The sequence below is a fragment of the Psammomys obesus genome, unplaced genomic scaffold, assembly GCF_907164565.1.
Source record: "Psammomys obesus unplaced genomic scaffold, mPsaObe1.curated_primary_1811, whole genome shotgun sequence".
Classification (NCBI taxonomy): Eukaryota; Metazoa; Chordata; class Mammalia; order Rodentia; family Muridae; genus Psammomys; species Psammomys obesus.
The window spans coordinates 7,278,768-7,293,000 of record NW_026596147.1 but is presented as its reverse complement, the minus strand read 5'-3'; the positions used below and the strand labels follow the sequence as shown (position 1 = coordinate 7,293,000).

At 47.3% G+C, this 14,233-nt stretch overlaps 1 protein-coding gene across 4 annotated transcripts in view; it reads right to left on the bottom strand.

Moving 5' to 3' along the window:
- The window catches only part of Irf2 (interferon regulatory factor 2), a 101,676-nt gene extending 88,959 nt beyond the window's left edge, over positions 1 to 12,717 (bottom strand). The window contains exon 1 of one of the 4 annotated variants that reach the window (XM_055593537.1): positions 12,541 to 12,717. The gene's annotated coding sequence lies outside the window, so the exon portion shown is untranslated. Of the gene's footprint in view, positions 1 to 10,980; positions 11,060 to 12,150; positions 12,182 to 12,445; positions 12,456 to 12,540 lie in introns of those variants that run through there. The other 3 variants (XM_055593542.1, XM_055593539.1, XM_055593538.1) reach the window with 3 other exon arrangements.
- Positions 12,718 to 14,233: the final 1,516 nt, after the last annotated feature.

Below are 14,233 nucleotides of genomic sequence, written 5' to 3'. Positions count from 1 at the left end.
CCCCCCTTTTTTTTAAGTGGGTGCCTAGCTGCTTGACCCTGCTGAGGCTGAGGCTCCTGAATATGGGGAAAGAGGAATCCAACTAAGTCAAGTCCACATCCCTTCGAAGTTAGCACCATATGACGCCCAAGTAAATGACTCAGTGCATGAGCAAAACAGTTGATCCTTGCTGCTGAGTTCCTTCCTCAATCCCATCTACCGAGCTGTCGATGTACGGGTATTCAAGAAACACAGAACCAATCATCCCATAATATTTTGATTACCCTAAAGCTGCCCTGCCCCTAGCAATTCCTCTCCTAGAATGTTTCCTAGCCGCTCTGAACGCACGGGTCATCAATTCGAGACACCTCGGACTGGAAGAAGCCGTTTATTAATGGGGCCTCCCTTGTGGGCTCCTCGAACATTGCAGCAGGTACAAGCGTGCCTCACATACCTAGACCCGTTCTCTTGGAAAAAACAGCCTCAAGTCTGACTTCCTATTACAGCCTTTCCTTCCTACTTAAGAGGGCCTTAACTTGAAAGGTGAAACCAGCCATGCATGGAAGTTACATTCTCCCATGTGAGAGAAAAAAAAAAGGCCAGTACTCCTAAGAGAGACTTGCCTTCTGGATTATTATTTTAAAGCAAGCTTATAATTTTTTTTTTCTCTTCTGTCAGTTGTAAATCCCAAAACCAACTAGAATTCACTTAAAACTAATCTGCTGTGTGGTTTTTGTCTGTTTGTTTGCTTGTTTTGTTCTTAGAAGAGAATAATCAGGAAAGTTCTGCCCCACTGAACAGCTGGGAATTCTGTTGCCGAACGTTTTGGTTTAGTCTTTATTTTTCTAGCTGCTGGCCCTGCTAACAGGACTCCATGAAGGTCACATTTAATCTTGCAGCGACAAGCTACCTAAGCATTTCTTAGGTTGGCTTCAGTAAAAATAAATTGCCTCAGCTCTGTGGACAGGGCTGGCGCTTCAGCCGGACAATTAAAGTCAAAGGGAACAAATGGAGGCGGCCGTAAAACACTGCACCTGATTCCAAGAGAATTTCGCTGCCCAGATTATGGGCTGGAAGTCTGTGTTAACAGCAGTAACAAAGGCACAGCTAGTTTAATCCATATAGAAAACAGCAGAGCTCTCGGAAGCCCATCTCCAAGCTTACTACCAAATAGATTTTTATTCATAAAAAGGTGTAAATATCACCGTTGGGAATGAAATGTCAGGTTCTTTCAAAAGCCTTGGTACGAAAAAGGGAAAGCTGAACAATTTTTCACCTGCCAGGTGTTGAACCTCTTCAACATAGTGACACGTCCCCTTGCTAATTGACAAGACTGCACGCCTATGTGCGTACCAATAGGTTTCTAACAGAAAGCAGACCTGTGCAATCCCTTCCGAGCTGGATTTCAGCTTTTTGAGCTAACCTTTGCCTTAAACTGAAAACCAAAGCAACAAATATTTATCTAGCTCTTACAGCGTATCAAGTACCCATGAGGTATGCAAAGAAACACAAGATCCCGGCTCTCAAATAACATATCACACAGGTGAGAGAAATTAAAAAAGAAAAAAAAAAAAAAAAGGCCAAAGCTCTTCGCAACACAACGAGAGGCCCACGAACACTCACGTACATGCACACATCTCGTGGCCACAGGAACGGTACATGCTGTGCACCGCTTCTGTGGGCATTCAAAAAATTTATTGTTTTCAGATGAAAAAAAAAAAAATCAGGTAAGGCTTACGATGAGAGGCTGAAGGACAGCCTTGAGACTCTGACTAAAACAAGACTTTACCTGCTTCCTTTTGGTCCTTCTAGGCTCCATTCCTTCTATTAAGACTGTCCCCTGCAGTACTCTCTCTCTCTCTCTCTCTCTCTCTCTCTCTCATTGTGTGTGGGGGGACATATGTGTGTTTGTATGTATGTATGTGTACATGTGTATGTGTGGATACATGTGTATGTTTGTATGTGTGTGTGCTCGTGTGCATGTGTGTATGTGTGTGTGTGTACGTACCAGCATTACTCCTGAGGTACAGTCTACCTTTTTTTCGATACAAGGCCTGCCACTGGCAATCCCTCCCCAGTGCTGGGGTTACAAACGTGAACCACCAGGCCTGGCTTTTACATGGGTGCCGGGGATCAGACTCTGGTCCTCAGGCTTGTGCCACAGGTACTGTGCCATCTGAGCACCTCTGCAGCCTCTTTCTTTGCACCTTTCATCCCCTGTACCATGTAATGTGGTAACTTCCAAGCACTCAGAATGTAGGCAGGTTGAGATAAGACAAGGTACAGGTTAAAAAAAAAAAACTGCCTGGTGGGCTTTCACGATCTGCCTGCCATTTAAAAAGAATGCAATATAGCATCATTTTTGCACTAATGATACTGAAATAATATTTGGGAAGAAATGGGTTAAACAAATTTTATTCTTAATTTCACCTGTTTCTCTTACTTTTCTAACATAGATACTAAAAAAACAAGAAATAAACAGGTGTCTCGTGTTGTGTTTGTACTGGAAAGTGTCCTCCTTGTTAATCCCGCCCACATTTGGTTTGTCCTTCAGTCTCTGGACAAGTAATTGATTCACCCAACCTTAGATTCAGCACAATCACAGAATAAGTTTGTATTCATAACTGGAGTGAAACTGTCCTAACATTTCACCAAATATGAAGCAAGCATGTAGAGACTTACCTACTTTAAAAACTCAAGAGATCACTGTGAGACTAAGCCTTCCTAAAACAGTGTCCACGAGGAGATCGGCAAAGGTGGTACAGAGGGAACGGAACACCCTTGGGTTGTTCAGAACGTCTGAAAATTGCCCTAGCCTCCTGAGACTGGAGAACAGATCTGACATGAAGTCAACCAGAAGGTATAGGATGTAAAGGGAGGGGTGTTCCTTCACTAGACTTACTTTGCATACGCCCGAGATTTAGATCTGTGGCCTTTGTCTAAATTAACTGCTCTTATCTGATAGAAAGAAACAAAACAAAACAAAACCTCTTATCTTCTCAACAGGTTCAAATAACAGAGCCTGGTCAGACCTCTTGCTTAATTAGGGTCCCAGGTTGCTAAAGCTAAGAAGACTCCTATCTGTCCAAGCACAGCAGTGGGCAGAACAGGGAGGATATCCCTGATGTGATAACACTCATGTATCTTAGAAGAACCCTGAATCCTTTTCACGCGTCTCAAAGGACCTAAAGTCTCTCTCTCTCTCTCTCTCTCTCTCTCTCTCTCTCTCTCTCTCTCTCTCTCCCCCCCACCCTTCCACCTCCCTCTTCCTCCTTACAGGGAGCGGAAAGGAACAGTTTGTGGGGACCAACACTTCAAGGATCCTTTTGTTGACCTGCTTTAAAAATATCAGTAAGTACTTCTAGTCTCCTGCTCAGGTGTCACGTGTTTCTACGGCATCTACAATCATAAAAGGCGGGATTGTCAAGCGGGGTAACATCTTGGACCATTACTAATTCTTGGCATACTGAGGCAATGGTGTCTCCCAAGCACTGGCTAGAAGAGGCCTCAGTTCTAGAGCCTGGATCAGCACAAGGAAGCAGAGTGAGGTAGAAAAATGGCCAAGTCTATGGGTAGCATCTTCAGCAACATCCAAGTTCCTCTTTCTTTATTTCTTCCTTTCCTTCTTTCCTTCTTTCCTTCCTTCCTTCCTTCCTTTTTCCCCCTGGGGTCGGTGGTTTGAGATAGGGTTTCTCCCTGTAGCCCTGACTGTCCTAGAACTTGCTCTGTAGACCAACCTGGCCTTGGGACTCACAGAGATCTTCCTGTCTCTGCCTTCCAAGTGCTGGGATAAAAAGCGTGCATCACCACCACCTGCCCCAATTTCCTATCTGTAATAACATACTTACTATGGAGGTGGGTCAATAGGCACACATGAACATTGTCTTGAGAACATTTCTCTGGGAATGAGATTAACTACAGTTGAATCAAATTTAGAAAATACAAAGTATCTCGGTGGTATTTTTAATAAAAAAAAAAAAAGTCAAATATAATCCCGCCATCAAACTGTTTTCATCCAGCATTTTTTAACATTGCATAAACAAAATGCATACAATTTAAAAAATAAGAGTGATGGTGTACAATCTAATATCTTTTTCTCCCAGTCAACCAGCATGTGATAAATATTCCCCCTTGCTAGATGCAATTCAAAAGTATCCATTTTTAAAATACCTATTTTCCCAATATAGCCTAATTTACATGTGTTTCTCTTGTTAGATATTCAAAGGGTTCCCAAGCTTCTAGCTATATAGTGAAATCCAGTTCAATAAACATCCTTACACATAAACCTTTGTTCTAACCTCTAGGCACCTCAAGGATGTAGGTTCCTAGAAGCACCATTATTGCTGGAACAGAAAGTTTAACTCTTGCTTGATTGAGGTTTGTTTTGAAACAAACCGTCACTGTGTATCCAAGCTAGCCTCGCTGCTAACTGCCTACTACCGCCTCAGCTTTGCAACAATCCTCCTGCCTCAGTCTCCCTGGTGTTAGGATGGCATGCACCACTGCAACTGTCTGGCTTGAATGTTTAATATTTTTAACATTGTAAACGTACACCACCAAGTGAAATTCCAGAAAATTCCTCTCTGTATAAAGCCTCAACTACATTCTGTTTCTCTAGGTTTCCCAACAGTGGGTGATCTGTGGCACCTGCTACCTACCCACGACACTCACAGTTCAATCTCCTCTGCTTCTTGAAGAAAAGTATAATGCTGGCCATTCTACTTTCCTGCTTCCTAACACACCACTTGGGATCTGACAAGAGTAAAACCCAATCGAAGAGCAGCATGGGGGAGGGAAGGGTGGCCTATGAGAGCCACCTTAGTGCTTTTGACTCACTGTATTCCCCCCTTCTCTTTTTTAGAGAAAGCTGGGGGTGGGGGTGTCTTACAGGGTGGACCTCAGTCCTTCCGTTCCCAATACTTCAGCATCAATACCTCTAAGGTGACTTCAACCATGTCCAAGTGACAGTCACCTGTAAGTCCGTGTTCGCTTTCCTACAGGCAGCTCCAGCCCTGCAGTTTCCCGTCCCATTCTATCTTCCACAGGGTTAAAAGGTCTAACCCCCGAGACAACACTAGAGGCTCCTTCAGCATTTCGACTGACCTTGCATAAGTACTACCTTGCTCCCCCCTTCTTCCTTAACTCCATTAGTGCAGCTGAAGCTTGGCAATGAAAGCCATTTCCTGGACTGGACTTTAACCTAGTGCCGTATGCTTAAAGTGTTAAAGGTCCTGAATGTGGAGCCCCAGTGATCGCTCAGTGGTTAAGAGTGCTTCTTCTTCCAGAGAAGCCAGGTTCAGCTCCCAGAATCCACCCAGACACTCAGAACCACCTGCAACTGCAGTCCCAGGAGATCTGCCACCTTGTCTGGCCTCTACAGGCCCCAGGCATGCACATGGTGCACAGACATGCAAGCAGGCAACACACACACATGAAATAAAAATAAATGTCAACCATGCAAGCCAGGTGTGGGAGAGCAGAGACAGGAGGCCTGAATAACTGCCTGCCTCCTCTCTTCCAGTACCAAGAGCCCACTATTGGCATTCTCCTCCTTCTCTCTCCAATTCGCCATCTGCCACACCCACCCCAGGTCTACTCCACCACCCTACCAACACCCTAGATAGGTGTTAGGACACTCTCTTCTGCTCTTTCCCTCATCTTCAATAACTCTAGAATAAGGAGAACAAAACAAACAAAACAAAAAATAATCCTGATATTAGCTGAAATAATGCAACTTGTATGCAGCTCCTTCTTATTCATTAATGTCAGCCAAACAAAATGAAGACCGAGTTAAAGGTTTGAAGTTCACAGGGCCAGCACAGGATGTCCCTACACCTGACAGGCATAAGCCCCCTAAGGACAAATTAAGGTGTGAGTTCCCTTTTCTTTGGTCATCCAAAGTGTGAGCTACCAGACACTGGTACAAAAAGGGCAGTAGATAGTTAAGTACATTTGAAAATAAATAATTTAGGAAAATTACACGGGAAGTACTTATTACTCAGTAGGTTTATTTAGTGAAAACTGGACTGGCTTTTATCACACAAAAATTTAAATTAATATCTCTGTTCAACTACATTGGTTGTGGTCCCAGGATTAAAAAAAGAAAGAATGAAAATGCTTAGGAATAGGAAGCCCCCGTCTCCCCCCCCCCTCCCCTGCCCTCTTCTTTCTCCTATGTGTCTCCACATGTCTCTTTGCTCAACTCTATTTCTTTCTGGCTTATCAGAGCTCATAAAAGGAAGTATGAACCAGAACAGAAACAAAACAAGTCAGGAAAAATAACCCACCCTAACTACCTATGACCTTCCTGCACAAGGACACAACACCACGCAGCACTGTCTTCCCTGACTCTTCAAAATGGAAACATCAGAGTGGGACAGCCATGACGGGAATACTGCTTTTGGCATGATGACTGGGGTCAATATGGACACCAGCCACACAGGTCAGGCCTATTCAGAGCAGCATGTGAAGTGTAGAAGCAAGTGCTTTCACTTCCTGTCTGCTTGGCACAGCCTCTGAGCCAAGGCTAAGAGCAATGACTCGCCCTGGTAGAGACCCTTGAAGAGTGAGTGCACGGTTCTGTACCTTTTCCGGGCCACACAGCTGAGCGAGGCTGGGGTGAGGGACCTGGCGCACTCTAGGGAACAAGAGGCTGATAATGAGGGAGAGAAGAGACATATTATATACTGTGTTATGCTACTATGGATTGTAGCCAGTCTCAAATCAAAAGGACTTAGGCTTGAGGATTGTAGTTAGGTCTCAAATCTAAAGAATACTGAATGGTTTCTAAATGTTCCTTTCCCTTGGTCATTTAATAATAAGCAAATGTAATGCCTGGTCCACTAAAGACTGCAGAACTATCTACTTGAGTTTTATGGAATTAAGGCCCCGAAAGGGGAAGTTACTAAAGAATGTACCAAAGAATCAACAAAGGAGATAAAAGCCAACTCCAAGGTTTGGGGTGTAGCTTAGTGACAGAACATTTGCTTAGCATGCTCAAGAATCTGGGTTCAATTTAGGGAACATGTGTGTGTGTGTGTGTGTGTGTGTGTGTGTGTGTGTGTGTGTGTGATTATGAGTATCTATGTTACTTGAAATAAGTCAATATATGTTATATTACTAAAACTTGAAATTAAGCAACTTATATACATGTAATATGTGTTTGTGTACATATAAATTGTGTGTGTGTGTGTGTGTGTGTGTGTCTGTGTGTGTCTGTGTCTGTGTACTGAATGCTAGGCTTCCAAGCCCATTCACCTTTACTCTACCCAAAACCTTGTGCATGGCCAGTTGTCCACAAATGTTTGATAAGTGAATGTGTTTGTGGGTTACTTCATTTAACTAACTATTCACTTAAAGTAATGATATGGGGTTCCTGGATTCCCTAAATAACTCAAGATTCTCAGGGAATGGCCTCATCTGGTTCTAGTACCTCAGGACTGAAACTCTAACACAGAACGCTTACACCCGGGTTTCCTTATGTTTGGGTAGAATCAAACTTACTAGACTTGATGAGAATAGCTTTTTTCAAGTTGAACAGGAGTTCTGACTGGAAATCACAGTTGTCTAAGTAGTGAAAAGAAGTCACACGAAGGCTTCCTAAAATGAGCACGGTTTGTCTCAGGGACCCTGTCCAGAGATGAATCTTGTAAGGGGGGAAATCAATTTAAAGGGCTCCCAGATAGTCAAATGCTGGCAACCACAGGCCTGTTGCTTGCTCAGAATTCAGACAGAGTCTGAGGAAGCTGCACAACATGGCCACAGTTGGGTGTCAGCTGCCTGGGACATTTATTTTTCTGGGTAGTGTTTTCCTTGGCATTTTGTTTTAAAATAATGGCCTCAGGTTTAAATGGGATACTTTTACATAATTCATTATTCTTTGGGAGCTAAATCAAAGCTTGATCAAACCTCCTTGGCTACAGTCTCCAACGGCTAACACACCTTACCCAACTTAGCCCATTATATATTAAGCTGATATTCCTAACTAAATATTAATCCACAGAAGCCAAAGAGTAGAGCATGAATGGGGCAGACAGAGGTCAAAAGTCCTGCTCATCTCCTCCCCCCTGTTAAGGAAGGAATATGCCATACAGATGAAAATAATTGGCTTTATTATTAATAGTTCTTGTTATTCCACAGCAATTTATGTGTGCATAATGCTATGTATTTTCCATGTATTATAAATACATAGTATCGATGCTTATTTTTACCTGTAACACCATATTGTTTTTACATACCTAGCGTTGAGCACTCCAGCAGTCAGTAAATCCAAAACAAGCACGTCCCTTTACAGTGCAGTGTAGGCTAGAGCTAGGCCATATCTGTAACAGCAGTAACTTAATGAGTCTGACACAATGGTGAAGAAAAGTCAGACGAAAGCACAGTGCAACCTTGTGTTGTGTCTACTATAAGGGGGAAAACATGTTGTCTCTCATACTCGGACCCTGACCTATAGAGTACATCCGTGCACATGTACACAGCTGTAAGTATGTATCATATACTCTTTAGAAAAGACACCAAGAAAAGGGAATATTGGGTAATGGGGAAGAAAAGAATGCAGCCAAGGGAACCACGGCTCATGACGGAGGATATTAAGCTAACATTTTTCTAGTTTCAACCCTGTTTCAGGTTGTCACTTTAGTGGTAGATAAGCGCATACAATCATAATTAATCACCCAGTGTAAACCCCCAAGTGACGCACCATGACTTCGAAAAGGCCATTCTAACTGTATAGAAATTCACAGAGATGCACAGAATTTTGGGCTGAGCATGTGTTTGTTTGAGTTGCTACCTTCATCTAGTTGAATGATGTTTTTATGTGTAGGTTCATTACAATAAAGTAATTTAATTAATGTATAAATAAATTGGAAAACACCCATCCAACTCAGTTAATCCTGGATCATTTGGTCTCAATGGATACCACTTAACTTTTCTAACACACACACACACACACAAATTCATTCACACAATAATTTACTGTTAAATATTTTCTTCATACTTCATACATGACAGTTATCCAATATTTAATTTTCTGCCATTACTTCTATACCCTCAGAAGCACTGTCCTAATTGTGATTCCCCACCTTTATTTTAAAGATAGGCTCTCCTCACTCTGTATCTGACCTTGAACTCACAATCCTCCTGCCTCATCCTCCCAAATTCTGGGATTAGAGGTATGTGCCAGGACACCTCACCTCCTATATTTTTTAAGCGTTAACAATAACCTAATAGAACTTATAAAGTTAATATCTGACACATTTGTGGGTTGCTATAATTTACACAATGATCTTTCATACACAATATCACGATTGTTCCCAGAGGCAGCCTGTAAGTACAATATATTATTACCTTTCTTAGACTAACCCCCAAAGGTAATTACTGTGTTTGTTTTTGGTTGTTGTCAGCTCACAGCTAGAATGCAACCTTTGTAGAACCTGAAAAGGCTGTTCTTCTTGGTTCCAGTTGCATTCACACAGCCTACCACTATGTCTGGTAGTTCATGTCCCACAAATATTTGCTAAATATATAAATAACTTTTCTACATTGCTTTAAGCCTGTTTGGCAGAAGGCAGATAAGAGACCTGTGATGAGATAACTTATGTATAGTTCAGTAGTCTGTTTGCTATTTTTAAAAGTAAGTGAAAATGCTGGGGGGGGGGGGGGAAGTATAGTTTTTACTAAACAAAGCTGAGATTAAAAGGGCAGTTCCCTTGGTGATATGAGGAAATCCGTGCATATCAAATGTTGAATATCCAAAGTTTCAAGTCTTCCACTCCAAGATTTAAATAGCTTTCAGTAGCTCTGGTATATTAAATATTTGCTTAATGAAGTATTTCAGGAGGCGGGGTAGGAAAAAAGTGTGACCGTAGTTCACAGAGCCATCAGGACTAATGGCAATTCCTCTTTTGCCTTAATTTGCCTCCAGTTTAATTACAAACCCTAAATTTTTTTTCATAAAGATGACATTTTTACAGGTAAGTCAGTCTGAAGCATGTGGAACTCTTCCTAACTTTTGAAGGTCAACAGAAAAAAAAAAAAAAGACAACTCATTGAGAATGAAATATGTGCACGTTTAATTTTAAGAAGCAGGAACAAATCATAATAGACAGGATCTCTTGGATCTAAGCACAGGCCAAAATCTTACACAACAAGCTACGCTGTAAATTATAATCATTCACCAATTACAGTGAAATTCCGGACTTTGCCCCATCAATCAATAAATGTTCCAACGTTACTAACCCCTTAGCGATGCCAACTCAAGTCCTTAAATATTCCATTTGCTTGAAGCTGACTTTGAAAAGCCGAATTCCAAGGCTTCACTGGCTTCTATTTTTGTGACACACACACACACACACACACACACACACACACACACAGAAAGAATAAGAGTCGAGAAAACAGAATCCTGAACTTGCGCGTGTGGTTAAGTTCTACAGGGCGACCTCTGGGGCCCGGCCCTGACCAGGCAGTGTATATCTGTCTCCCATCCACCTTCTGTAAACAGTAGGCTAACAGGCTAACAGGCCTGCCCCTGCACCTGCCCTTAAGCAGCAGAAGTGCAGACGGCTAACTCCAAATGCCACTTGCGGCCAGTCGACGTTAAAAATAAAATAAAACTAATAAATGACTTCAGGCTTGACAAGCTCGGTAATTCCTGAAAATGCACAACAGGAAACGTAACTATCCTCCACCCTCCAGGGCCATTCATCAAGAGCAGCCCAGAATCACAGCCACAGGAAGGCCGGTGGCAGAAAGCTAACCCCCAGCACCGCTTTGCCTCCCTGGCACAGACACAACCAAGGGCAAGGAGTACCCACACCCTGGGGGAGGGAGAAGGGGACTGGGAACATGCCCCCAAGTTTCTAACACTCGGGGTTGTTAAGGGCGGCAAACTGGCCCGCAGATGAGTGACAACCTCTCCTGCCAATCCCGGGGGGAGAGGGGGGTCTTATTTCCATCTACCAAGGATCTTGCCTCCACACACTGATCTGGGCATCTCACCTGGAGCCTGAGCACAGTCCTGGCTCGGAGCTGAGGCTGCCAGCCTCCTTCCCTTCCCCGCCTCTAAGGGACGAGGGGCTGAGGGTGGCAAACGGTCCAAGCCCCGGGGCCCAGAGGACGGCGTCCGCGAGCCGGGGAGCCGCGCCCCAGTCCTGCGCTCTCGCGAAGGCTTCCCGGGGCCGCTCAGGGGCGCCGGCCCCCGAGGCCGTGCGGCGGGGACTGAGCGGGCACCGCGATTGGCCGCGGCCCGCATCGCTCGCCCGGAGAGCCGGGCCGGCGGGGAGGAGAGGAAGTGGCGGCTGCCGCTCTGCACCAACCATGTTCGGGCGGCGGGCGAATGTCACCCGGCGCCCGGAGCGGGTCGGAGGGCACGGGGCGGGCACTCGGATCCCCGCGGCGATCCAGAGACACCCCCCCGGGGGGCTAAGCCAGCACATCCAACACAACCCCCACACACTCGTGCCCGCCCGCGGGGCGCCGCTCGGTCCCCGGAGGCTCCCCGCCCCCACACCTCGCCCGCTCCGTAGCCGAGGCGGGTCGGGCCCAGCGCGCCAGGCCGGCCCGGGGGCGCCCGCGGGGACCCGCCGGCGCTCGCAGCTAGGCCGCGCCGGGGTGGGTGACCCCCAGCGCGCGGACCCCTCCCGGGACGCGCCTCTCTCGGGCGCCTGGCGCGCCGGGACAAGTGCAGTGACAAAGCCCCAAGGCCAGGCCAGCGCTGGCCGGCGGGGAGGAGGACGCGACGTCCCTGGCGAGCGGCGGCGGCGGCGGCCCAGCCCCCAGGAAGCCCGGCGCGCCGGCCAGGCCCGCGCCCAGCCGCGCGCCGAGCCCGCCCGGCCCCGAGCAGCCGCTGGCACCCGACGCACAGCTACCCGACCCCGGGCCCCGCGGGCCGAGCGCATCCTGGGACAGCTTCACGGCAGCCTTCAAGTTTACTGTGGCCACTGCCCAGGCATCTGGGGACCGCGGGTGCCAGGTCTGTTTACACCGAAGACCGCCGGGAGAGAAGGGCCGCCGGGCAGCAAGAAGAACCCGGCTCCCTTCTTCGGACCTGGTAGCGACAGTGTCTGTAAACATACAAACACACACACACACACACACACACATACACACACACGTCCTATCTTAAATGAGGCCCGACTCCAGCGGACCTGCACCCACAGCCTACGACACCTGGGGCGCAGACTGCGTCCATGGAGCCACCTCTTCGCATCTGCAAATCCAAAAGTGAAATTAAACCTCCACTAACCTCCTCCTCCCTCTCCACCTCCTCCTCCTCCTTGCAGCCTCAGCAGCCCCAGGACCAGCAGCAACAGCAGCAGACCCCCGCTTCCCCTAAAATCAGATGATCCATAACTGCGCCGACTCTTCCTCCAAAAATCGGTATTAATATTTATGAACCCCGGCATTTTTTCCCTCCGTCTGCAAAACATCGTGTCAAAGCATCGGGACGCACAGACATACATACATAAGATAGCTCCTCCTGTCCCCATCGACATGCCCCCCGAGAGAAGACACACGCACAGTCACAACTATTATTTGAAAAAAAAAAAAAAATGTTACCTCTCAGTGTGCTTTTTTTCACGCTACCAATACAATCCCGCAAGGTGTAAGTGTTGTTGGGGTGTGTAAAATGGAAATGAAAGCCCGTCAGTTGAATAATCGCAGGAGCAAAACTAAAAGTTACTCCCCGGCTTGCCTGAGAACAGTCCAGATCGAAAGCAAAACAAGGAGAGGAAACTGCGAGGAGCCGAGGCTGGAAATCCCCCCACCCCCGCCCTCTCTCGGCCCCGCTCCCTCCCTCGCTCCCCCCTCCGCCCTCCTCCCTCCCCGCCCTTCCTCCCCAGTGTTTGTTTCAAGCTTGTGCAACCCGGAGGTGGAGGCGGAGGGAGGGCTCCAGCCGCCAGCCGGGAGGTGCGGAAGTTCGCCGCCGCCGTTCATTGGCGGGCAGCGCGGCTTTCATCATTTCTCAGAAAAGTCGATTTCATTTTCACTTCCCCACGTCGCGGTGGCGGCGGCGGCGGGGAGCAACAAGCGGCAGCGCGGGAGTGTGTGGCTCTCTCTCTCGCGCGCGCGCAGGGGCGCTCGCCGCTTCTCCGCCGCGGCCACGCCGGGGTGCGGGCTCCCCAGGCGGCGGGCCAGGCGGCGGGCTTGAGACCCGGCCACTGGCCAGTGGCTGTCCGGGAGAGTGGAGCTACCTAACTCTGCATCCTACCTGAAGGTGGGGACCGGCCTGGAGAGCGCCTGGGGAGCCCCGGGACGCCTCCTGCCCCGTGGGTTAAGTGTTGAGAAGCGCTGTGCTCAGGCTGCGTACACAATCTCCTCCTGGAAAGTCGCCCGCAGCAAAGGAATGTAAGGAACGAAGTCAGCTGAAAAGAGGGCATTGCTTGAGCCCCTACTTTATTGGATCTCCTACTGGGGAGCGGAGGGGCTGAAGGGAGGGGGAGTGTAGGGCCAGCCTGGCAGTCCGTGTGGAAGCTGGGACGATTGGGAAGGCCTTCCCCTAGTCAAGTCACTCTTCAGTGTTACTTAGTGGCCCGAGCCGTACCCGTTTCTTCCTGCAAGGTGAGATGGGCTAGGGTGTGAGTTACTGGAATGTAAAGTGTCTCCTTTGGGGCTGACCCCGTTCTTAGCTGGACATCCTTCGCCGCCTTCCTCCACGCTGTTCGGTGGAGATCATAAAGGATGCGAGATGGTCAGGTACCTAGGACAGGTGCAGCAGCTGATGCTTATGGGCTCCCCTAGGCCAGCTCTCTTGGAACCTCCTCCTCTTTGGTCCCTTAACTCTAAAAGTACTAAAAGTTACATTTAGTTCCGCCTGTTTCTCTCCTGGCTTACAGTTTCATCAGCCTTCCTACCGGCCTTCAGTAGCCGCTAGAAAAAGCCGCACCCTGAACGACTGTAACTATGTGTAAACATCTGAAAGATAATTCTACCTTCCGTTTGTCACACAATTACTGGACTCCACAGACGGGGGCGAAAAAGGATGGTGTTCGTGCAGTTGGGGAAAGAAATGGGTGAGATTAAGAAACCCTGTCTGGAGCTCCTCAAGGAGAGCAACAGAGCCAAAAAGTCTGGGCCCAGGGGTCTTTTCTGAGACTGATACTCCAGCCAAGGACCACTCATGGAGATGGCCTGGAACCGCTGCACAGAGGTAGCCTATGGCAGTTCAGTGTCCAAGTGGGTTCCATAGTAATGGGGACAGGGACTGTCTCTGACATTAGCTGATTGGCCTGCTCTTTGATCACCTCCCCCC